Below are 24,221 nucleotides of genomic sequence, written 5' to 3'. Positions count from 1 at the left end.
GGTAGCAGTGGGGGAATTAAAAACCAGAGCATGTCAGGAAGGGACAGAATGTATAAAGAAGTAGTAAAGGGGGTAAAAGCAGGAATAAATTGTCACAAAACATATTTTAAAGTTCTTTATCTGAATGCACGCAGCATTCGTAACAAAATAGACGAGTTGACGGTACAAATAACTACACATGGTTATGATCTGGTGGCCATTACAGAAACATGGCTGCAAGGTGACCATGACTGGGAACTAAACATCCAGGGGTATTTGACAATTAGGAAGGACAGACAGGAAGGAAAGGGAGGTGGGGTGGCTATGTTAATAAAGGATGGAATCACTGCAATAGTGAGAAATGATATTGGGTCAAAGGATCAGGATAGTGAAACAGTTTGGGTGGAGATAAGGAATAATAAGGGGAAAATGTCACTAGTGGGTATAGTCTATAGGCCTCCTAACAGTTGCAACTCTATTGGTCGGAGTATAAATCAGGAAATAGTTGGGGCTTGTAATAAGGGAACAGCTATAATCATGGGGGATTTTAACTTTCATATTGACTGGACAAATCAAATTGGGCAGGGCAGACTTGAGGAAGAATTCATAGAGTGCATTAGGGACGGGTTCCTTGAGCAGTATGTTACTGAACCAACCAGGGGGCAGGCAATATTGGATCTGGTCCTGTGTAATGAGACAGGATTAATAAAAAAATGTCCTAGTAAAGGATCCCCTTGGAATGAGTGACCATAACATGGTTGAATTCCAAATTCAGTTGGAAGGTGAGAGAGTTGGATCTCAAACCAGCGTACTATGCTTAAATAAAGGAGACTATGAAGGTATGAGAGCAGAGTTGATTGAAGTGGACTGGGAAAATAGATTAAGGTGTAAGACGGTACATGAGCAGTGGTATACATTCAAGGAGATATTTCACAACTTTCAAGAAAAATATATTCCACTGAGGAAAAAGGGGCGTAAAAGAAAAGACAGCCATCCATGGATAAGTAAAGTAATAAAGGATAGTATCCGACTGAAAACAAGGGCATATAAAGTAGCCAAATCTAGTGGGAGGATAGAAGATTGGGAAGCATTTAAAAGCCAGCAAAGAATAACTAAAAGATTAATTAAGAAAGGGAAGATAGATTATGAAAGTAAACTAGCAAAAAATATAAAAACAGATAGCAAGAGTTTCTACAGTTATATAAAAAGAAAAAGAGTGGCTAAAGTGAATGTTGGTCCCTTAGAGGACGAGACTGGGAAATTAGTAGTGGGGAACATGGAGATGGCAAAAACACTGAACAAATATTTTGTATCAGTATTTACAGTAGAGGACACTAAAAATATCCCAACACTGGACAAACAGGGGGCTATAGGGAGGGAGGAGCTGAACCCGATTAAAATCTCTAGGGGGATGGTACTCGGTAAGATAATGGGACTTAAGGCGGATAAATCCCCTGGACCTGATGGCTTACATCCTAGGATCTTGAGAGAAGTAGTGGTAGGGATTGCGGATGCATTGGTGGTAATTTTCCAAACCTCCCTGGATTCAGGAACGGTCCCAGCAGATTGGAAAACTGCTAATGTAACGCCCTTATTTAAAAAGGGAGGTAGACAAAAGGCTGGAAACTATAGACCAGTTAGCCTAACATCTGTGGTTGGTAAAATGTTGGAGTACATTATTAAGGAAGCAGTAACAGGTCTTTTGGATAAGCATAATTTAATCGGACAGAGTCAGCATGGTTTTATGAAGGAGCAGTCATGTTTGACAAATTTGCTCGAATTTTTTGAGGGTGTAACAAACAGGGTGGATAAAGGGGAACCAGTGGATGTGGTGTATTTGGACTTCCAAAAGGCATTTGACAAGGTGCCACACAAAAGATTACTGCACAAGATAAAAAATCACAGGATTGGGGGTAATATACTGGCATGGGTGGAAGATTGGCTATCTAACAGAAAACAGAGAGTTGGGATAAATGGTTCATTCTCGGGTTGGCAATCAGTAACTAGTGGTGTTCCGCAGGGGTCAGTGCTGGGACCCTAACTCTTTACAATCTATATTAACGATTTGGAGGAGGGGACCAAGTGCAACATATCCAAGTTTGCCGACGATACAAAGATGGGAGGGAAAGCAGTGAGTGAGGAGGACATAAAAAACCCGCAAAAGGACATAGACAGGCTAAGTGAGTGGGCAGAAATTTGGCAGATGGAATATAATGTTGGAAAGTGTGAGGTTATCCACTTTGGCAGAAAAAATCAAAGAGCAAGTTATTATCTAAATGGAGAGAAACTGCAAAGTGCTACAGTACAAAGGGATCTGGGGGTCCTTGTGCATGAAACACAGAAGGTTAGTATGCAGGTACAGCAGGTGATCAGGAAGGCCAATGGAATCTTGGCTTTTATTGCAAGCGGGATGGAGTATAAAAGCAGGGAAGTCTTGCTTCAGTTATACAGGGTACTGGTGAGGCCACACCTGGAATATTGCGTGCAGTTTTGGTTTCCATATTTAAGAAAAGATATACTTGCTCTCGAGGCAGTTCAGAGAAGGTTCACTCGGTTGATTCCGGAGATGAGAGGGTTGACTTATGAGGAAAGGTTGAGTAGGTTGGGCCTCTGCTCATTGGAATTCAGAAGAATGAGAGGCAATCTTATTGAAACATATAAGATTGTGAGGGGGCTTGATCGGGTGGATGCGGGGAGGATGTTTCCACTGATGGGTGAGACTAGAACTAGGGGGCATAATCTTAGAATAAGGGGCTGCCGTTTCAAAACTGAGATGAGGAGAAACTTATTCACTCAGAGGGTAGTAAATCCATGGAATTTGCTACCTCAGAGAGCTGTGGAAGCTGCGACATTAAATAAATTTAAAACGGAGATAGACAGTTTCCTAGCTGATAAGGGAATTAGGGGTTACGGGGAGCGGGCAGGGAAGTGGACGTGAGTCTAGGTTCGGATCAGCCATGATCCTATTGAATGGCGGAGCAGGCCTGAGGGGCTGTATGGCCTACTCCTGCACCTACTTCTTATGTTCTTATGTTCCTCAACATGACTGAGCAGCAGTGCCAAAGGAGGCTCAGGCTATCGCGCCAGGTCATCACAGACATTTGCAGATTGCTGGAGCAAGACCTGCAGCCCACAGGAACGGGTGGACATGCCTTACTAGTGACTGTCAAAGTCACCAGCGCCCTCAACTTCTTCGCCTCAGGCTCCTTCCAGGGATTTGCAGCAGACATTTGCGGCATCTCGCAGTCTGCCGCCCACAGATGCATCACAAAGGTCACCGATGCCCTCTTTGACAAGTCAGCCAATTATATTTACTTTGCCACTGATGAAGCCAGTGTTACTGAGTGGGCGCTGGGCTTTGCCACTCTGGCTGGCTTCCCATGGGTGCAAGGAGTCATGTGGCCATCAGGGCACCCCATCATCATCCAGGAGTCTTTGTCAACCGCAAGGGCTTCCACTCCCTCAATGTGCAGCTCATCTGCAACCATAGTAAGAGCATCATGCATGTGTGCACCAGACTCCCTGGCAGCCGCCATGACTCTTTCGTCCTGCGCCAGTCCACCCTCCCTCAGCTCTTCACTCCTACAAACAGACTTTCCAGCTGGATGCGTGTAGACACGGACTATCCATTGAAGACGTGACTCATGACACCCTTGAGGAGGCCAGGTACTGAGGCCCAGGAGAAATATAATGAAAGCCACATTTCCATAGAAACATAGAAGATAGGAGCAGGAGTAGGCCATTCAGCCCCTCGAGCCTGCTCCGCCATTCGATGAGATCATGGCTGATCATCCAAACTCAGTACCCCGTACCTGCCTTCTCCCCATATCCCTTGATACCTTTAGCTCTAAGAAATATATCTAACTCCTTCTTGAATATATTTAAAGACTTGGCCTCAACCGCCTTCTGTGGTAGAGAATTCCACAGGTTCACCACTCTCTGAGTGAAGAAATTCTTCCGCATCTCTGTCCTAAATGGCTTACCCCTTATCCTTAGACTATGACCCCTGGTTCTGGACTCTCCGACCATCGGGAACATTCTACCTGCATCTAGTTTGTCCAGACCTGTCAGAATTTTATAAGTTTCGATGAGATCCCCTCTCATTCTTCTAAACTCCAGCGAGTATGAGCCCAATCGACCCAATCTCTCCTCATATGTCATTCCTGCCATCCCAGGGATCAGCCTTGTGAATCTTTGCTGAACTCCTTCCATGGCAAGAACATCCTTCCTCAGATAAGGCGACCAAAACTGCACACAGTACTCAAGGTGTGGTCTCATCAAGGCCCTGTACAACTGCAGCAGGACATCCTTGCTCCAGTACTCAAACCCTTTCGCTATGAAGGCCAACATAGCATTTGCCTTCTTCACCGCCTGCTGCACCTGCATGCTTACCTTCAGCGACTGGTGCACAAGGACACCCAGGTCTCGTTGCAATTCCCCTTCTCCCAATCTATTGCCATTCAGATAATAGTCTGCCTTTCTGTTTTTGACACCAAAGTGGATAACCTCGCATTTATCCACGTTATATTGCATCTGCCATGCTTCTGCCCAATCACCCAACCTGTCCAAATCATCCTGGAGTTTCTCGGTATCCTCCTCGCAGCACACACGCCCACCCAGCTTTGTGTTGTCTGCAAACCAGCTGTGTCATAGAGCAGACAATAGGCATGCTGAAAATGCACTTCAGATGCCTTGACAGATCTGGAGGAGCCCTTCAGTACACACCAGCCAGGGTCTCCAGAATCATCGTGGTCTGCTGCGCCCTGCACAATATAGTGGATTAGCACTGCATGAGGAGCAAGACAATGAGCGCACAGCTTCTTCAAAGGAGGTGGAGCAGGGGAACCATCAGCTGTAAGACATTACTGCCCGGGAAGCCAGAGATGGCCTCATCATGGCCAGATTTACTTAACTTTACGCATTACACCCATATGGCTGCCACATGCTGTGCCAGGTTCCCACCACCCCACAGCAACACCATAAAGCATCCCTACAATGACCAGGCCATTCCTTTCACACTGCCCACCATTGCTGGAGGTAACGTAATGTCTCACCATTCACTCCAACTCACTAAGCCACTTCCAATGTTGCACAGAAATAAAATCTTTTTATCTGTGACATCACAGCAACGGAAACTTTACAGAAACATTTAATAAAATACCCAAGTCTCTACCATTGTGCATCTGCTTGTGTTTCATCTTTCCCTTATGCGTGCTTCTACGAGCTGCTACCCCTGTGGCTTCAGCAGAGGTAGAGGCCGCCTGCTTACTCCCCTGCTGCGACTGCATAGACAATTTTGGCGATCGACCTCTGGGTTTTGGAGCCTGTGATGGCCCTGCCAAAGTCTGCTCGTCCTGCAACTGTGCAGGGGCAGGCTCAGTCATCGCTGTCCGAGGAGCCATTTTGGGCTCTGACTGAGCGGGGGTTGCAATGGGGGAGAAGTGTGAGCTTTGAGAGGAGCCCCCACTTCCATGTCCCCTCTCACCATCATCCCTGTCATGGGCTATCCGCACTTCTCTGCTAGCAAGCAGCTGGAGAGGACCTTGCTGCACAGCAGTGGGACCATGAAGACCCACGTCTACATTGGCATCCCTCCTAGACAGGATGTCGATGAGTGTCTGCCATCTATTCTTCATAGATAACCATCTATTTTCCATAGATAGCATGTGCTCCTCTGATTCACGCATTAGCTGCCATTTGCAGGTGGCTATCCTATTCATGGAAGAGCCTACAGTCACCATCGCCTGCGACATGGCGGTGCTCATGTTGGAGATGGACTCCTCCATTCGCTGCACATTTGCTGACATCGCGCTTGCAAAATCTGTCAAACCCTCCTGCACCTCTTGCTGCACCTCCAGGATCGCCCTCTTTCTGAGCAGAGCTGGGAGCATCCTGCGCCCACCAGCGAGGAGTCTCCACTGCTGTCCCTGTCTGCTTCAACTGCTCTTGCTCACTTATGACTTGTGAGACACCAGATGACAACACTACTCAATGTCGTGTGGCAGCCACCGGGGTGTGTATATCTGCGCTGGTTGCACTTGTGTCTGGTGGCGGTGCACCCTCAGACGCTGGAGGCTCCACTGAGGGGTCATCTTGCTCTTCCTCCGAGACAGTGGTGGGGGGGGGCTCTTAATGGACCTGTGGGAGAGTAAAAAGATGAGTTACATATGTCATATCAAGAAAGGGTACAGATAGCATTATGCACATGATGAACATTCCCATATGAGTGGCTGCTGTAAGCCAAGGCCTCGATTTTCATTGGGCCGTTGGGCGGGCTTGGAGGCGGGCGGGGTGTTAAAATCGCAAAAAATGACGAGCAGGACCCCCCCCCCCCCCCCGCCTGGTTCCCGACTCCGAGCAATTTTAACTCAGGCGTGTCTGATGGTCCCGACTCCATCCCGCATCCAACAGGCGGGACTGGTCTTTAAGGTCCTTAATTACCACTAAATGGCCTCTATAATCCTATTTTAACAGGCCCTTGCAACTTTAACTCTTTTCGCACATAAAACACGCCTGGTGGGAATCACGAATGTGAAACCTGGCGGGAGCACTATTGCATTGGTGACTTACAACTGCAGGTCAACCATTAAAGTTGAGATTTGATCAGCCATGATTCGCAGGTGGCAGGACTTCGTGGTCTCAGGTCTGGGGCAATTTTTACAAGGCTTAACCACACCTGTGGAAGGTTGGTGCCTCACACCCATCTCCATTGTGACCTCCTGGGAAACCCCTCTCGCCACCTTCACTCAATGCTTCCTCAACGGAAGCATATACCAGAAGCATGGGAGCCATTTATTTCCTTTCCATCTGGCCATTAGAGGAGCTCGAGCACCAGCTGCGTTAGCAGCAGAACCAGGAACAACAGCAGCACCAGCAACAGCAGCAGGAGCGCCAGGCTGCTGCTCACCCACCTGAAACTACACAGGCCAGAAGGGGCCAGTGCCTGGAAGCCCGTCGGCACATGAGATACCCCCCAAACAGGGTCTACAGACACAGGGTCAGCTACCTCAACATGTCTGAGCAGCAGTGCCAAAGGCGGCTCCGACTTTAGCGACAGGTAGTGACTGACATCTGCGCAATGCTACAGCAAGACCTGCTGTCCAGAGGACCAGGTGGACAATCATTACCAGTGGCCATCAAAGTCACCACCGCACTCAACTTTTTTGCCTCAGGCTCATTTCAGCGATCAGCAGCAGACATCAGCGGTATCTCCCAGGTGGCCGCACACACTTGCATCACGCAGGTAACCGATGCCCTCTTTGCCCTCGCGCACAATCACATCCATTTCACCAAGGATCGAGCAAGTGTCACGGCGCGAGCAGTTGGATTAGCTCATCCGGCAGGCTTTCCAAGGGTGCAAGGCATCGTTGACTGCACACCTGTGGCTCTTAGGGCATCCCATCGCAATCCAGGTATTTTTGTCAACTGCAAGGGTTTCCACTCCCTCAGTGTTCAGCTGGTGTGTGACCACATGAAGGAAATTTTGCATGTTTGTGCCATGTACCCTGGCAGTTGCCATGAATCCTTCATACTGCGCCAGTCTAGTGTGCCTCCGTTATTCAGTCCAACAGACCAACTTAACGGATGGCTACTTGGAGACAAGGGCTATCTCCTGAGGATGTGGCTAATGACGCCGTTGAGGAGGCCAGCCAACGAAGCTGAGGAGCACTACAACTCCAGCCACATTTTCACCAGATCCATTCTTGAGCAAACCATCAGTTTGCTGAAGATGCGCTTCAGATGCTTGGATAGATCAGGTGGAGCTCTACAGTAGTCAGCAGCCAGGGTCTCCAGAATCATTGTGGTTTGCTGTGTACTTCACAACATGGCACAGCATTGTGGCTTGCAGATTCCTGAGGACCAAGTGGCTCCTCACATATCCTCCTAAAACCAAGATCCTGCACAGGCCCATTAACCAGCGGCAGCATTACGCAAGAACATTGCTGCCCGGGATGCAAGGAACGCACTCATCCTGGCCAGATTTGCTTAGCCTAGTCAACCAAACACTTTTGCTTCGCAGCTTCTTACATGAGCATCGGCAAATGCAGATTCCTAGCTATTTGACCAGCATACTGACAAGTGCAAGTAATCCTAAGCCCTCAATGTGAAAGTCCCATTCGCGAAATAACACACGCCACAACTGCAACAGTTGCCATCAGAATTTTTATGTACAAGAACCAACTGATGGCATTTTTACAATAAACACAACATTTCACCCAAGTGATTACCCTTGTGACTACTTGTGCTTTATTTTCCTCTTACGCGTGCTCCTACGTACTGCTTTCCCTGTGGCTTCAGCAGATGTGGAGGCCCCTTTCTCACTTTCCTGCTGCTCCTGTCTCGAAGATAAGTCATGGCAGGACAGCTTGGCCCTGTGGAATGCTCCTCCTGCGCTACATGGGAACTCAGGGACACTTCCTGTGTCCCTGACGACCATGTGTGCAGGAAGTGTATCCAGCTGCAGCTACTGACAGACCGCATTGCAGCACTGGAGCTGTGATTGGATACATACTGGACCATCCGCGATGCTGAGGAGATCGTGGATATCACGTTTGATCAGTTGGTCACACCGCAGGTAAAGGTTGCACAGGCAGAAAGGGAATGGGTGACCAACAGGAGGAGTAGTAGGCGCAGGCAGGTAGTGCAGCGGTCCCCTGTGGCCATCCCCCTCTCAAACAGATATACCACTTTGGATACTGATTGGGGGGATTGTTGAATCCATAAATCTTAAGGTATAGTGTTCTTCAATAACTAGACGGAGGCTGTAGATTAACAATCAACAGGTGTTTACTGGAGGAGGGTAGTCTAAAGACTAAAAGTACAGATGCCTGCTCAAGGCTTATATACAGGTGTGGTCACTGCCGGTACTACAGTATACAGGAGCTGTAAAAGTAGTTCTCTCTTAAAGGTACATACACTACAATTCCTCCCCTTTTAGATTAACAGTACCCATAACATTCAAATAACAGTTAACACTTTAACATGCACATTTAACTGAAATAGTCCATTTATAGATTCAGTCTTTGGGGCGACTTCCTGATCCTTTCTGGAAAGCGCCTTTCCTGAGTGTCTTGCTCTTGGTGCGGAGGCGATTCTGGCCCCCTTTCGTCGGTTAGTTCATCAGTTTCCGCTGCTACTGTTTCTGGGGTAGATGTCGGGTTCATCCCCAGGTACGCGAGCCATGGGGTTGACTCGTTCCTGTGATGCTAGGATCTGGTCGACGTGGCGTCTCACAATGTTCTCCCCGACATCCATTGTGTACATTAGTGGCCCCTGCCGTGTGCATATTCTTCCGGGTTGCCATTTCTCTGTTCGGTAGTCGCGGGCCAAGACTGGTTGTCCTACATTGAAGCTCCTTGTCGGCTTCTCATTGATGTGTTGGAATTGCTTATCCTCAACATTTCTTCGCACATTTGGTCTGAGCAAATCCAGACGAGATCTCAACCTTCGGTTAAAGAACATCATGGCCGGGGTCTGGTTGGTAACTGCATGTGTCGCATTTCTGTAGGCTAACCGGAAATTGTCCACCTTATGCTGTAGTGGAATGTCATCATCGCACATGGCCCTTATTGCCTTTTTAAAGGTTTGCACGAACCTCTCAGCCAATCCATTTGTGGCTGGATGATACGGGGCGGATGTGCAATGCCTTACCCCATTCCTTCTCATAAATTTCCGAAACTCTTCGGACACAAACTGTGGTCCGTTATCAGAGCAAATCTGCACTGGCAAGCCGTTCCTGGCAAATATGGTCCGTAGGACTGCAATTGTTTTCTCTGCAGTGGTGGAGGACATTTTGATCACCTCAGGCCATTTCGAGTGCGCATCCACTGTTATTAAGAACATTGAGTCCATGAATGGACCAGCAAAATCAATATGCACCCATTGCCATGGAGAGGAGGGCCACTCCCATGGGTGTAGAGGGGCATGTGGTGGTGCATTTTGGACCTTCTGGCATCCTGAGCAGCTCTTTGTTAGGTCCTCGATTTGTTGATCGATCCCCGGCCACCACACATAAGCCCTAGCAAGGCTTTTCATTTTCACCCCTCCCAGATGGCCTTCGTGAAGCTCATTGAGCACTCTCTCCCTTAACTTGGGTGGAATTACCACTCGGGATCCACACATCGCTGTCCCCTGGCATACTGACAGCTGTTCTCTTCTGGATGAGAATGCTGGCAACAGTGAGTCGCCATGTGTTGGCCATCCCGTCACTGTCAAATCATATACCCGAGACAGTGTTGGATCATTTCGGGTCTCCTTCTCTATATCCGTGTTAGTTACTGGCAAGCGTTCAATTATCGACAAATAAAATATTTTGATAGGGTCCACTGCTGGTGCTTCCTCCACAGTGTAATGATATCAGCAAATAGTGATGGTGTTTGCCTGTTTGATTATGATGCCTTACCAGCATATTTGCCTGATTGATTACTTATGCCTGACCAGCAGAGGGCATGTGACAGAGACAAGCAGTTTAGTTTTAGTTTCATTTTAGATGGATTTCTAGCCTGGTGTCTCCTGTAAGGCTGTTAACCAGAGTTGAACAAACTTTAGATTAAAAGACATTCTCTTTCATAAATGTCTCGTCATTGAACCCATAAAGAAATCAATACATGGTGTCAGAAGTGATTGAAAGAGATGAAGAGGAAAAATCTGAAGTTAGCAACTCGACGAGATAGTGGCAAGCAAGCTATCCAGCGAAATCAGCTCTCCACATATTAGCAAGCCGAAAGAGAACATCGTTATTTACCAGTGGAGAATAGCTAACGAAGTGAAAAATGGTAGGATTACACCCACCGGCGAAGCTTCAGTTGACAGGTAATGTGGCTGAAAATTGGAGGAGATTCAAACAACGTTTGGAGTTGTATTTAACGGCAATCGGAGCTGACGAGAAAAGTGATAAAATGAAAGCGTCAGTGTTCTTACATGTCGTGGGTGATGAAGCGCTGGAGGTGTATAATAACTTCACATTCGCTGCTGATGGAGACAAAATGAAGTTGGATAAAATAATGGAACAGTTTGAGGCCTACTGCATACCTAAACGTAACGTGACATTTGAGAGGCACAGATTTTTCACATGTGTACAGAAAACGGGTGAGACTATTGATCAGTATGTGACTGAACTGAGAAACCGAAGCAAAACATGTGAACTTGGGGGACTGACAGACTCGCTGATAAAAGACAGACTGGTGTGTGGTATTCCAGATAATGGTCTAAGGGAAAGACTGCTAAGAGAGCAAAATCTAGACCTGGGAAAAGCCATAGCACTGTGTAGGGCTACAGAGACTGTGAAATCGCAGGCAAAGGAGCTGTTCAGTGACAGTAGCTGCAACGTGGATGCAGTGAGAAAGAACGGACACAAACCGTTTAACAAAAAGAGCGCCAATGTGAAAAAAGAGGCGTGGCCAGCGAACAAAAATGAAAGGGGCAATCGAAAGTCATGTAGTCGATGCGGTACACAGCATCCACCAAAAAAAAGTGTCCAGCATATGGTAAAACATGCAATAGTTGCAACAAAAACAACCATTATGCCCGTTGCTGTAAGAACCAAGCGCAACAAAGCAAGGTCCATGCAGTAGATGAAAGCGAGATAGAGGAGTTCAATGTGGATGTTGTGTCTGAAAACAAAAAAGAAAAAAGAGACTGGATGTTGACGCTAAAAGTGAATGACATACACATTCCATTTAAATTGGATACTGGAGCACAAGTTAATGTGATATCAGAGACTGATTTTAAGAAAATTAGACCCAGACCAAAGATACATGGAATAAAAGTGAAAGTGACAGGATACTCAGGTACTGATATACCAGTGAAAGGAAGATGCATTGTCAAAGTGACACACAAGGACAGAGAGCACACGCTAGCATTAATCGTGGTGCCAAAGGATGTGCAAGCCATACTAGGTTTAATAGCCTGTGAGAGACTGAACCTGGTAAAGAGAGTCCTCGTTGTGGAAAGCGAAGGAGAGACAGTCTATGATGAAGTCATGAAAGAGTACAACGACCTATTTCAGGGTCTAGGCTGCATTCCAGGAGAACACACGGTCAGAGTAGATAAAAGTATGCCAACAGTCATACATCCATGCAGAAAAGTTCCGTTTGCTCTTCAAAAGCAACTGAAGGCAGAGTTGGACAGGATGGAAAGCCTGAACATGATTCAGAAGATAGATGAGCCAACTGAGTGGGTGAGTTCCCTCATCGTTGTGGACAAAAAGAATGGAAAGCTCAGAATTTGCCTGGATCCAAGAGATCTAAACAGAGCAATAAAGAGAGAGCACTTCAAGCTTCCTACACATGAGGAAATCATGTCACAGTTTGCAAATGCAAAGTATTTCAGCAAGTTAGATGCATCATCAGGATTTTGGCAGATGAAATTGGACGAAGCAAGTTCAAGACTGTGCACGTTCAACAGTCCATTTGGCAGATACAGATTCCTAAGGTTACCATGTGGCATTGCCTCAGCTCCTGAAGTGTATCACAAAACTATCCATATGATCTATGAGCACCTGGAGGGAGTTGATACATCAATGGATGACATCATAGTATGGGGAACCACGAGAACTGAGCATGACGAGAGACTGAAAAAAGTGCTGGAAGCAACAAGGAAAACAAACCTGAAGCTGAATAGAGAGAAATGCCAGCTCGGGGTGACAGAACTGACATTCGTGGGAGATATCCTTAGCAGTGAGGGCATCAGACCAGATCCCAGAAAGGTGTCCGCCATTGAGAATATGCCAAAGCCACAATGCAAAAAGGACGTGCAGAGGTTTAATGGAATGATCAACTACATGGGTAAATTCATATCCAACCTCTCAGAAAAGATGGCGCCACTGAGACGACTAACTAAAAAGAACATAGAATGGGAATGGAATCATGAGCATGAGAAGTCATGGAGCGATCTAAAGAAACTGCTCACAGAGGAACCAGTTCTGAGGTTTTATGACCCAGCGAGACCCATCAAGATATCATCAGATGCATCACAGAGTGGGCTCGGTGCCGTTCTTCTGCAAAAATATGACTACTGGCAAACTATTGCATATGCATCGCACTCAATGACAGATGCGGAGACGCGATATGCTCAAATAGAAAAGGAGCTGCTCAGCATCACATACGCCTGTGAAAGATTTCACCAGTTTGTGGCAGGACAAGCAATCAGTGTAGAGACTGACCATAAGCCCTTGATTGCATTGTTCCAAAAGCCACTAAATGGATGTCCGCTTAGAATACAAAGAATGATGATCAGGCTGCAACGCTATACACTGAATGTTGCGTACACACCGGGTAAACTGATGTATACAGCAGACACATTGTCCAGAGCTGTTGACCCAAGTGAGCCCGCAAACACCAAAATGGATGAAAAAGTGAACGCCTACGTGGACATGATCACAAGTGCACTGCCCATAGCAGATGCAAAAATGGAGCTCATAAAGACTGAGACAAACAAAGATGAAACAATGAGACGACTGAGGAAAAGCATCTTGGATGGATGGCCCAACATGAAGCAAGACTGCTCACCTGACATGGCAGAGTACTGGAACTGCAGGGCGGAACTATCACTGGTCGAAGACATCATCTACAAAGGAAGTAAAATAGTTATCCCAAAGAGTCTGAGAAAAGAGATGCTAAAAAGGATCCATGGAGGACATCTGGGAATCAAAAAGTGTAAGAAAAGAGTATAAGAGGTGATGTACTGGCCACGAATCAACCAAGATGTGACAAATGAGGTGTCAAACTGCACAATATGCCTGAAATATCGAGCAAGCAATCCGGTAGAACCACTAAAGCCACACCCAGCGCCAGACAGACCTTACCAGAAGGTAGGCGCTGACCTATTCGTATGTCAAGGGAAGGACTATCTGGTAGTCACAGACTATTACTCCCTGTATCCAGAGGTGTGTAGACTGTACACCACCACTGCAGATGCTGTGATAAGATGTATGAAAGCCATATCCTCCAGACATGGCGTGGCAAGCGAGGTCTTCACAGACAACGGACCTCAGTTTTACAATGCAAGCTTCCGACACTTTGCCAAAGAGTGGGACTTTGTTCACACAACGTCAAGTCCTCACTATCCACAGTCCAATGGACTAGTGGAAAAATCGGTCCAGACAGTGAAAAGACTGATGTACAAGGCAAAAGACAGTGGAACTGACTTCTACCAGAGCATGCTTGTATACCGCACAACGCCGCTCGAGTGTGGTAAGTCACCAGCCCAACTCCTTATGGGGCGTCGGCTAAGGTCAAACCTACCCATCCCGGAGAACCTCCTGAAAACAAAAGAGGGGGAGAAAGTGAGGAAGTTCAAAGAACAACAGAAAGAAAAGCAAAAGTACTACTATGACAGAGGAACACAAAACCTACCTGAACTCCACACTGGTGACCAAGTAAGGTTCAAAGACAAAACAAACACATGGACTCAGAAGGGAACTGTCCTGAGTGAAGTACAACCAAGATCATACACCATACAGACAGATGAGGGTGCTGTTCTGAGAAGAAATCGTCGAGATCTTCTCATGGGACCAGCCACAGCAAGTCAAAAGACTGATACTGTTGAACAACCTGATCACACAGCAGGTCAAAAGACTGATACTGTTGAACAACCTGATCACACAGCTGAGAAACCATCATCTGAGGCAACAACTCAGATTCAAGGACAATCAATCAGAAAATCCTCAAGACACATGAAGCCTCCTGAGAGACTCATTGAGCAAATTTAAGGGCTATTGTTATAGAAGGAAGTAATGTTATCTTATTCTTTCTTCAAGTTCTTATGTATTTACATATTTCATGTGAACACACAAAGCAAGGTTAAAAAACCTTGATCATGATAATGATAATGTAAGTTCATTAAGTGTTACAGTTAAAATGCAGATTAATACAAAGAAAACATGTTGTTAGTTAAAAGTAAAATACTTTTGTTTTAAGAAAGGGAGATGTAATGATATCAGCAAATAGTGATGGTGTTTGCCTGTTTGATTATGATGCCTTACCAGCATATTTGCCTGATTGATTACTTATGCCTGACCAGCAGAGGGCATGTGACAGAGACAAGCAGTTTAGTTTTAGTTTCGTTTTAGATGGATCTGTAAGATGGTGTCTCCTGTAAATGCTGTTAACTGAGTTGAACATACTTTAGATAAAAAGTCATTCTCTTTCATAAATGTCTCGTCATTGAACCCACATACAAATCAATACACAGAGTAGGCAGTGGCAGGCGTGATAGCCCATCAGCGTTTCCATGCTGTTTCGTGCCCTTATACTCGATTTCATATTGGTGCGCCCCTAGAAAAAGGGACCATCTTTGTAGCCGTTGTGCAGTCATCACCGGAATGCCCTTCTTTGGATTAAAGATGGAGACAAGTGGTTGGTGGTCAGTCAGCAAGGTGAACTTCTGCCCATGCAGATAGTGGTTGAATTTTTTTACTCCCCATACTAGGCTGAGGGCCTCCCTGTCAATCTGGGCGTAGTTGCGCTCGGCTGAGGTTAGTGACCGAGATGCAAAGGCTACTGGCCTCTCCAACCCGTCTGGGAATTTGTGTGACAGCACCGCTCCAATACCATAGAGTGATGCATCACACGCCAACTGAATTGGTAGTGCTGGGTTGAAATGGGCCAACACCTCTTTTGATGTGATCAATTCTTTGCACTTCTGGAAAGCTCGTTTACATTCTTCATTCCACTTCCACGGTACCCCCGTTTGCAGTAGGGTGTTCAGTGGGTGTAATACTGTAGACAAATTTGGTAAGAACTTATGGTAGTAGTTCACCAGCCCGAGGAACGACCTCAGTTGTGACACATTTTCCAGTGCTGGAGCCTTGACTACTGCCTCAATCTTTTCAGGGGACTTATGTAACCCCTCTTCATCAATAACGTGGCCACAATACGAGATCTGCTTCTGGAAAAACTCGCACTTGTGGCGATTAGCTCGTAGCCCATATTCCTTTAATCTAGTGAGCACCTTCTCCAGGTTGGCAAGGTGATCACTGTCCTTTTCGCCCGGGACCAGGATGTCGTCCAAATAACACTGGGTCCCTGAAATCCCTTGCAGGACTTGATCCATTGCCCTTTGCCAAATAGCCGGAGCCGATGCTACCCCGAACACCAGCCGGTTGTATTGGTAGAGACCTTTATGAGTGTTGATCGTGAGGTATTGTTTCAAGGCTTCTTCTACCTCCATTTGCAGGTTCGCCTGGGCCAGATCAATCTTAGTGAAGCATTTACCTCCAGATAGCGAGGCGAAAATATCTTCAATCCGTGGAAGCGGATATTGTACCGTGTGAAGGACTGGGTTCACTGTCACATTAAAATCCCCACAGATGCGGACCTTCTTTGGTTCCCCAGGCGTATTACTCAACGACCTCTTCATTACAGGAACGATGGGTGTAGCCCACTCGCTCCAGTCCACCTTGGACAGTACTCCTGAACGTTCCAAACCTTCCAGCTCTGCTTCGACGGCTGGTCGGATCGCATAAGGCACTTCATTCTGGCCTTAAAAACCTTTGGGCTTGCATTTTCCTCTATTTTAATCGTCGCTGTTATGCCTTTTAGTGTTCTGAGTCCCTCCTGGAACACTTCTTGTGCGTCAGTTAGCATTTTTGACAGTCGTCCAGGTGTGACGTCGTCATCCTTTTTGGCCTCAACCTTCAGTGCCTGTATGGAATGCCAATCTAATTGTATCTTCCGGATCCATTCACGTCCTAGTAGCGGTGGTCCTCCATCTGGCAATACATATAGGTCCATTTTTGGTATTTCCTGGCCTTTGTATATCACGTTCACCCTTATTTTTCCTTTGGGGTAGACTTTTTGCCCCGTGTACGTCTTCAAGACAATCTCTGTAGCTTTCAAGGGTATATGTGAAAATAGCCACTTGTAGTCCCTTTGGTTTATGACTGTTAGGGCTGATCCTGTGTCCAATTCCATTTTCACTTGGACTCCGTCTAACTTGAGCGTGACCCAGATAGTCTGGTGATCCTTCATTTTGATTACCTTATGTAGTTTCAGACAACCCAGCTCCTTGCTTTCGGAGTCTGTATCACTTTTCTGTTCGTCTGAACTACTGTCCATCACCTTATGTACCTTTTTGTACTTCTCCTGTGGAGATTTCTTGCTGCTGGTTTTCTTCCCTGACCTGCAGACTCTTGCTATGTGTCCTGCTTTCCCACACTGTCTGCACACTTGGTCTTTGAACCAACAATCCTTCTGGTCGTGTGTTGTTCTGCCGCAGCGATAACACTTCCCTGCTCCATATGACATTTCATTGGTGCCATATTCTTGCGGTCTCCATTGTATCTCTGCAGCGCCCCGTGCGGTTGCTTCGTGTGATACTGCCATGCTGAAAGCCTTGTCCAGCGTAAGATCCTTTTCTGATAGAAGCCGTTTCTGGGTTCCTTCACTTTGAAGCCAACACACAAACTTGTCCCTTAACGTATCTGCTAGTCCCATACCAAACTGGCAGTCTTTCGATAGCTTGCACAGTTCCGTTAAATACTCAGCATTACTTTCGTCTTTCTGCTGGTTCATTTTGTGGAACTTAAATCTTTCTGCTATCAGCAGCGGTGTGGGGTTTAAGTGGTCCTGTAGGATTTCCACTATGCTTTCGAAATCCTTATCCACTGGCTTCTCTGGGGTTATTAGGTTTCGCAGTAAGCCATACGTTTTTGCACCCATGGAATTCAACAAAACCAGTGCTTTCCTGGCATCTGGCACTTCATTCACCTTGCAGTACACCTCAATGCGTTCCACATATGTCGCCCAATCTTCTACTTCATTGTCGAATGCAGTGACACTGCCACTCTTTGGCATCCCTGAGTGTGGTTAGACTTTCTAAAATGGCATCTCCCGCGCTCTCCCTTCTTCTCCGCGGCTCAAAATGGCGTCTCCCGCGCTTTCCTTTCTTCCCGCGCTCGCCCTTCTTCTCCGCTGCGGCTTCAAAAATGGCGTTTCCCACACTCTCCCTTATTCTCCGCAGCTCAAATGGCGCGCTCTCCCTTCTTCTCCGCAGCTCAAATGGAATCTCCCGCGCTCCCTTTCTTTCCCCGCGGACGCTGCTCGGCTTTTTCTGTGCCGTCGGTCGGCTCCAGCCGCCGCTGTCCGGGAAGGGTCTGCGCTGTACCTGTTGCCAGTCTGTTGCTGGATCGTCGTGGCTGGAGAACCAAGCCCAGCTCTCAACAGCCTCCCCTGCGATGTTCACTCTCTCTGCCGGATGACTAGGCGGTTGTTCGTGGTCAACGCCCGTGCTCGGCCTCGACTTTCTTCCACCGTCCTCCCGGAGCGAATCCTTGGAAGGAAATGCAGAGTTGCAGGTAGATTCGAAACGACCTCGTCGCCACTGTTGAATCCGTAAATCTTAAGGAATGGTATTCTTCAATAACTAGACGGAGGCTGTAGATTAACAATCAACAGGTGTTTACTGGAGGAGGGTAGTCTAAAGACTAACAGTACAGATGCCTGCTCAAGGTTTATATACAGGTGTGGTCACTGCCGGTACTACAGTATACAGGAGCTGTAAAAGTAGTTCTCTCTTAAAGGTACATACACTACAGGGATGGCTTACCAGGGGAAGGCAGCAGCAGCCTATTTCCTGGCACCAGGGGTGGTTCTGCTGCACAGGACGGGAGGAAAAAGAGTAGGAGAGCTATAGTGATAGGAGATTCAATTGTAAGGGGAATAGATAGGCGTTTCTGTGGCCGCAAACGAGACTCCAGGATGGTGTGTTGCCTCCCTGGTGCAAGGGTCAAGGATGTCTCAGAGCGGCTGCAGAACATTTTGGAAGGGGATGGTGAACAGCCAGTTGTTGTGGTGCATATAGGTACCAACGATATAGGTAAAAACCGGGATGAGGTCCTAAAAGCTGAATATAGGGAGTTAGGAGGTAAATTAAAAAATAGGACCTCAAATGTAGTAATCTCAGGACTGCTACCAGTACCACATGCTAGTCAGAGTAGAAATAGAAGGATATTTCAGATGAATACGTGGCTAGAGGAATGGTGCAAGGGGGAGGGATTCAAATTCCTGGGACATTGGAACCGGTTCTGGGGGAGCTGGGACCAGTACAAAACGGACGGTTTGCACCTGGGCAGGGCCGGGACCAATGTCCTAGGGGAGTGTTTGCTAGTGCTCTGGGGGAGGGTTTAAACTGAAATGGCAGGGGGTTGGGAACCTGAGCGGGGAGACAGAGAAAAGGGAAACAAGGATAAAAGCAAAAGGCAGGAAGGAGAAAATCAGAAGTGGCAGACAGAGAAATCAAGGGTTTAAATCAAACATGGCCACAGTAAATAATAATTCTAAAAGGTCTAAGAGCATTTAAAAAACAAGCGTGAAGGCTTTGTGTCTTAATGCGAGGAGCATTTGTAATAAGGTGGATGAATTAGCTGCGCAAATAGAGGTAAACGAATATGATATGATTGGGATTACGGAAACATGGCTCTAGGGTGGCCAAGGCTGGGAACTCAACATCCAGGGGTATTCAATATTCAGGAAAGATAGGCAAAAAGGAAAAGGAGGTGGGGTAGCATTGCTGGTTAAAGAGGGGACTAACACAATTGTAAGGAAGGATATTAGCTCTGATGATGTGGAATCTGTATGGGTAGAACTGAGAAATACCAAGGGGCAGAAAATGTTAGTGGGAGTGACATATAGACCTCCAAACAGTAATGCAGAGGTCGGGGATGGCATTAAAAGGGAAATTAGAGAAGCGTGCAATAAGGGCACAGCAGTTATCATGGGTGACTTTAATATACATATAGATTGGGCTAACCAAATTAGTAACAATACTGTGGAAGAGGAATTCCTGGAGTGTTTACGGGATGGTTTCCTGGACCAATATGTCAAGGAACCAACTAGAGATCAGGCCATCTTAGACTGGGTATTATATAATGAGAAAGGATTAATTAGCAATCTTGTTGTGTGAGGCCCCTTGGGTCGGAGCGATCATAATATGATAGAATTCTTCATTAAGATGGAGAGCGAAGTATTTGACTCAGAGACTAGGGTCCTGAATTTAAATAAAGGAAACTATGATGGTATGAGGTGCGAGTTGGGTAGGATTGATTGGGGAATGTCTCTCAAAGGGTTGACAGTGGATCGGCAATGGCAAACATTCAAAGATCGCATGGATGAACTACAGAATTTGTTCATCCCAGTTTGGCATAAAAATAAAACAAAAAAGGTGACTCAACCGTGGCTAACAAGGGAAATTAGGGATAGCATAAGATCCAAGGAGAGGACAAATAAATTGGCCAGAAAAAGCAGTAAACCTGAGAATTGGGAGCAGTTTAGGATTCAACAAAGGAGGACAAAGGGATTAATTAAGAGGGGGAAACTAGAGCATGAGAGTAAGCTTGCAGGGAACATAAAAACTGACTGTAAAATCTTTTATACATATGTGAAGAGAAAACAATTGGTGAAGTCAAGCGTAGGTCCCTTGCAGTCAGAGTTAGGGGAATTTATAATGGGGAACAAAGAAATGGCAGACCAATTAAATACATACTTTGGTTCTGTCTTCACAAAGGAGGAAACAAATAACCTCCCAGATATGTCAGGGAACATAGGGTCTAATGAAAGTGAGGAACTGATAGAAATCAGTATTTGTAGGGAAATGGTGTTAGAGAAATTGACGGGATTGAAGGCCGATAAATCCCCAGGGCCTGATAATCTACATCCTAGGGTACTTAAGGAAGTGGCCCTAGAAATAGTAGATGCATTGCTGGTCATCTTCCAAAATTCGATAGACTCTGGAACAGTACCCATGGATTGGCGGGTAGCCAATGTTATCCCACTGTTCAAAAAAGGTGGTAGAGAGAAAACGGGGAATTATAGACCGGTAAGCCTGACATCGGTAGTGGGGGAAATGAAAGAGTCCATTATAAAAGATGTAATAGCTGAGCACTTGGAAAACAGTGAAAGGATCAGACAAAGTCAACATGGATTTACAAAAGGTAAATCGTGATTGACTAATCTATTGGAATTTTTTGAGGATGTAACTGGTAAAATAGATAAGGGAGAACCAGTGGATGTGGTGTATTTGGACTTTCAGGAGGCTTTCGATAAGATCCCGCATAAGAGATTAGCGTGTAAAGTTAAGGCACATGGGATTGGGGGCAAGTTATTGACTTGGATAGAGAACTGGTTGGCAGACAGAAAGCAAAGAGTTGGAATAAACGGCTCTTTTTCCGAGTAGCAGGCAGTGACTAGAGGGCTACTGCAGGGATCGGTACTTGGACCCCAGCTATTCACAATATATATTAATGATCTGGACGAGGGAACTAGATGTAATATCTCCAAATTTGCAGACGACACAAAGCTGGGTGGGCGTGTGTGCTGTGAGGAGGATGCCGAGAAACTACAGGATGATTTGGACAGGTTGGGTGATTGGGCAGAAGCATGGCAGTTGCAATATAACGTGAATAAATGTGAGGTTATCCACTTTGGTATCAAAAACAAGAAGGCAGATTATTATCTGAATGGCAATAGATTGGGAGAAGGGGAAGTGCAATGAGACCTGGGCGTCCTTGTGCACCAGTCGCTGAAGGTAAGCATGCAGGTGCAGCAGGCGGTGAAGAAGGCAAATGGTATGTTGGCCTTCGTAGCGAGAGGGTTCAAGTACAGGAACAAGGATGTCTTGCTGCAGTTGTACAGGGCCTTGGTGAGACCACACCTTGAGTATTGTGTGCAGTTTTGGTCGCCTTATCTGAGGAAGGATGTTCTTGCCATGGAAGGAGTGCAGCGAAGATTCACCAGGCTGATACCTGGGATGGCAGGAATGATGTATGAGGAGAGATTGGGTCGATTGGGCTTGTACTCGCTGGAGTTTAGAAGAATGAGAGGGGATCGCATTGAAACTTATAAAATTCTAACAGCACTAGACAGACAAGATGCAGGAAGGATCTTCCTGATGGTCAGGGAGTCCAGAACCAGGGGCCACAGTCTAAGGATAAGGGGTAAGCCATTTAGGACAGAGATGAGGAGGAATTTCTTCACCCAGAGAGTGGTGAACCTGTGGAATTCTCTACCACAGAAGGCAGTAGAGGCCAATTTATTAAATATATTCAAGAAGGAGTTGGATATATTTCTTAAGACTAAAGGGATCAAGGGATATGGGGAGAAAGCAGGGACAGGATACTGAATTTGGATGATCAGCCATGATCTCATTGAATGGCGGAGCAGGCTCGATGGGCCGAATTGCCTACTCCTGCTCCTATCTTTTATGTTTCTATGTTTCTAAGACACCTTTGGAGGGCGTCCTCTGGGGTTGCGAGCCTGTGAGGGCTCGTCAACAGTCTGCTGCTCCTGCGGCTGTGCAGGGGTTGAGACGCCTATCTCACTTCGGTGTGGACTCCGGTGGGGCTCTGACCGAGGGCTGTGCAGTGGCATGGAAGTGTGAGCGCTTGGAGAGGAGCCCCCACTTCCTTGAGGTCTGCCACCAACCTCCCTCGCATGGGTCAGGTCCCCCTCAGTGCCTGCAAGTGGCTGGAGAGCACCTTGTTGCAGATCAGGGGAGCCATGGGGACCCGTATCTGCAATGGCAGTCCTACTCAGAAGGACTTCCATGAAGGTCTGGTTTCTCTGTTCAATAGATGCCCATTGCTCCTCAAGAGATGTCATCCTATTCTGAACAATGACCATGTTTTCCATACCCTGGCGACTAAGCCGCAGCCCTCCTCTCCTCTACCATAACCATCCTCTCCTGCACGGTAGCCAGCCTTAACACGGAGGTAGCCATCCTTTCCGTGTTGATGCGTTCATGCGCCAATGACTCCACAAAGGCTCTGCTCATGTTTGCTATGGACTCCTCCATTCGCTCCATACTCGCAGCGACCCTAGAGACAAAACCTGCCAGAGACTCCTGCATCTGTGCTTGGAGTTCCATCACCGCTGATCTCATGGATGGACCCAGAGGCAGAGGGTCGACATGCTGCTGAGCCGAGCTGGCAGAGTTCGGCGCCCTCTGACTAGGACGCTCCACTGCTGTCCCTGTCTCCACAATCTGCTGATGCTCACTTGTGAGCTGTGATACACCAGGCGATAACACTACTCTATGTCCCGAAGGCCCCACCGAGGTGTGAGTGTCTGCGCTGGTGCTGGTGCGCAGAATTCTGCTGGCGCTGTACCCTCAGAGGTTGCAGCTTCCTCTGAGGAGTCTGGCTGCTCCGCCTCTTCTTCCTGGCTAGGGGGGACGGATGCTTGTGATGGTCCTGTGGGGGAGTAAAGGAAAGAGTTACAGATGTGATGCCAAGGCTACATGCACATAGCTTTTTGCAGATGCTCATAAGTCCATCTGTCACAGCTTGACAATCATTATCAGCGACTCATGCAATGTCAAGGAGAGAGATGGGAAACTTTTCTGTCACCGGCTTGCTGTGTTGCACCCGTCTGTCCGTCCCCCATGCGCGAATCATCCTCAATACCAATGATTTCCAGGACGACCTCCTCCCAGGGGGTCAGGTTGGCTATTGAGGGTGGCCCTCCTCCTGTCCTGGCTCGCTCTCTTTTGTTGTGAGCTCTCTTTTCCTGCAATGAGGGAGACAAGGGGAGGTTGAGTGAGAATGAAGGAGTGAGTGTAGAGATTGCATAGCATAGATACTTAGAAGGAGACAAAGATGGAGTGAGGTTGCAAGACCAAGGGCCCTCCCTGTGTGTTGTCGGTTGTGTTCAAAGCATCAGAGTGAGAGGGAGTGTGAGGGCTGCATGGTGGAATAGTTATGTGAATGTGAGCATAGAGAGAGAGGGACTGGGTAAGGGTGCATGGATGTCAGTGTCAAGTGGGATGTGGAGGAAGAGATTGCTGAAGCTGAGTGCTGGTGAGGAAAAACAATGGGGATCAGATTGAGAGTGATGGGAAATTCATACTCACTTTTCCAGTGCGCTGAAGGTCATGAAATCTTTTCCTGCACTGTGTCCAGGTTCTGCGGGTGACTCCCAAGGAATTGACCTCCTCAGCTACCTGCATCCACACAGCCTTGGTCTGAGTGGGAGGCCTCTTCCTCCCTGCTGAAGGGAACAGGCATCCCTGTTGGCCCTAGCCCCATCCACCAATGCCTGAAGTGCTGCCTCGTCAAAGCGAGGAGCTGCTCTTGCCCTCCCGCTTGTCATCTCTCCTGCAGGTCTCTCTGACACCAAATGGAGGAAGCTTGGAAGCCTGCAGAAGAAACAAGGCTTGCTGTGGACCTTAAATGCAGCAGCAATGATGATGTCATCGGAGGGGGCTTTCAGTCATGAAAAAACCCCTTGCAAAGGCTTCCCACACGTTGG

Source organism: Somniosus microcephalus, chromosome 6 (assembly GCF_052327205.1).
Source record: "Somniosus microcephalus isolate GS21.2 chromosome 6, FLI_Smic_1.0, whole genome shotgun sequence".
Classification (NCBI taxonomy): domain Eukaryota; kingdom Metazoa; phylum Chordata; class Chondrichthyes; order Squaliformes; family Somniosidae; genus Somniosus; species Somniosus microcephalus.
The sequence above is the reverse complement of the archived record's forward strand: the minus strand, read 5'-3'. Positions refer to the sequence as shown.